We start from the raw sequence: 2832 nt of genomic DNA on the forward strand, positions 1-2832 counted from the left end.
TAAGCAACGGTTTCTAATTATGGAAAGTATAAAAACGCAGGGCGTTACATAAATGTACAAGTATCCATCTTGAAGCTCATCTAAAAATACATGGTAAACATAACTAAAACACTAAAAATCTAACTTACATACTTGTTGTTGAAGTTGATTTTTGTGGAAGATCTAGTGTTGTATGGAAAAAGGATCTTGTTAAACATATATTAAAAATATAGATCTAACATAAATATGCTAGATCTAGCAAGATCCACCAACAAGAAATGTTATGAACTTGAAAGTGGTGTTAAAATGAGTTTTGGAACGATTAACATGCAAAAATATGTAAGAATCATGGTCATGGGTTTTGATCTTGAAAAAGTATATTTTAAAGTTTAACATAAACTTGTTAAAAGTAATGATGAACATGAAAAAGTTGTAGATCTAAAAGACTAAAATGTTTACAAGTTCATAAGTTCATTGTTAAGATATTTTTTATATAATTTTTTTTTTGAATCTTTTGAATGATCTTGATGACTTGAAAAATTGATTTTACACATGTTATAAAACATCGGAAAACCTCTAAATTTAGGGGAAACTATGGCAAAATTTTTGTAGAATTATAAATGTTGGTAAAATATTTTTAAACAAGTTTTTGCAAGATTCAAATGTTTGAAATCATTAAACATATTTATCCAAGACTTTTGTACAAAAATATCTATACTACTATATTAAAGAAACTGAGTTTTCTACCCTTTTGGTCATTTTACATTGTATACACATTTTGAATCAACATGTACAAGAGAACCAAGCTATTTTAGAGGGGTAAACTTGCTCATTATCAAAAAAAATTAAGACACTTTAGGGGGCATTTTAGGGATTTAGCTTCATGCCCTATCCCTCTCATAATGGCCGATCATTTACTTGTGAAAACCGTTCATTGTCGATATTGAATGTCATAAATTGAGAAACCATCATTTGAATATCCACCCTCACCATCTGTATTCTTCAAATGCATTTTATATTTTCCGTTTTATGTGAAACCTCATTATTCTTTGATTTCCTCCCAATCTCTCAACTTTTTCCTATTACTAATCCGCAACCAAGAGTCTCTCAAGTTTCAACACACCCGCCACACACCTTTGTTCGAAGTGCTTGTGGTCCAGTGAGAAGGAGAGGCGCAATTTCGGCTAGGGTTTCAAGCAGGGTTCACTTTCCGGCGACTTAATACGACCCCTCTCCGACAATCGTCACTGAAACTTTTTGTTTCTTCTCTTGCCTTTGGTTCTGTTCAGATCAGTATAAATTAATTTTGGGATTTAATTTAATTTGGTCTTTGGTCTCAGGTGGTTGCATTTGTAAACTGAAGGTAACTTCTTCTTTGATCTTAGATTATTTTATGTGCATGTTGCTAAAAATTGAAGGCTAATTTTCGGTTCAGGTGGTTGCAATTGTCGTTTGCTATGAATTTAAAGTAAATTTATTACTCTTTCATCACAAGTGATTTCATTAGTAGTTTGTGGTTGTACCAGTTGTTTTAGTTTGAAGTTAAGATTTGGGTTTCTTGGTGTTTTATGGGTTATGATTTTATGTTTCGACTGCTTGTATTTGTATTGCTAGAATGTAAATTTTGTAGTTTTGGTGATGTGCTCGTTTTGTGTCACACCCCGACCACGAAGAACATACAAAACGTGGCGGAAACGTCGGGGAGTGTTGTAACAGAATTATTGTTTCAAATCCATGGCAATTGAAGTTTCGTTTTATTAATCGAACATTAAAGTTTACATTGTTTTAAACAAGAACCAAAGAGTACATAACATAAATTAACTAGTTCTTGTCTCGTTTTAAGTCACTAAGGCACAGGTCCGCCTAAGTATGTCTTGATAAGTCCTATGCATCATCTCCTGAAAACACATGTGAAAATAGGTACGTCAGCATAAAAATGCATGTGAGATACATAGGTTTTGTGAAAACAAAATTCATGACTTATGTTTGAGAAAATGTTTAGTCATGAACCTTGTAATTTACTTTGTCTTGTAAATCATTTGAAGAACGGTAAGATCAGATGATATGTATAAATAAGAGAATAATGTATGGTTAACTAAATAACCATGTAAAATGAGTTTGTATAAGATAAGTTGTTTGTGAATCAAGGTCTTGTGAAAAGTGTGTTATTTGTATAAAATGTTATATGTCTCAAATTGAAATGATTCAAATAACGCTACGATATGTAATACCACACAAACACTTATATATAGGAAGTACCAGCGGCGTATCCACCATGCTTGTATCATATTACACACGCCTCGTTACTTAGATCACTTACTCAAACCAAACCATCAAGATGAAGTGTTTAACAATTGTAGAAATGTTCATGTATAGGCAAATGTCTATTGTCAAATGTAAATCATGTCAACAGATACAACTGGTTCGCACGGTTCAATGGTTACAAACAGTTCATATAATCAAAGGGTTAAGACGGTTCACATAGTCAAATGGTTACAACGGTTCAAAATGTAGTATAATGTGTTCATATGCTGGATGAGCATATGCAACGGAAATGCAATGTAAAACAATGTACTAAGTATGCACACAATGGGCGTACGTAGCATAAAATGTATTGTAGAGTGATGTACTAAGTATGCACACAATGGGCGTACGTAGCATGAAATGTATTGTAGAGTGATGTACTAAGTATGCACACAATGGGCGTACATAGTATGAAATGTATTGTAGAGTGATGTACTAAGTATGCACACAATGGGCGTACATAGCATGAAATGTATTGTAAATCGATTATGCTAGGCATGCACACAATGGGCGTACATAGCCTGAACACAATGAAATCATGTACTATAT

The sequence above is a fragment of the Helianthus annuus genome, chromosome 15 (assembly GCF_002127325.2).
Source record: "Helianthus annuus cultivar XRQ/B chromosome 15, HanXRQr2.0-SUNRISE, whole genome shotgun sequence".
Classification (NCBI taxonomy): domain Eukaryota; kingdom Viridiplantae; phylum Streptophyta; class Magnoliopsida; order Asterales; family Asteraceae; genus Helianthus; species Helianthus annuus.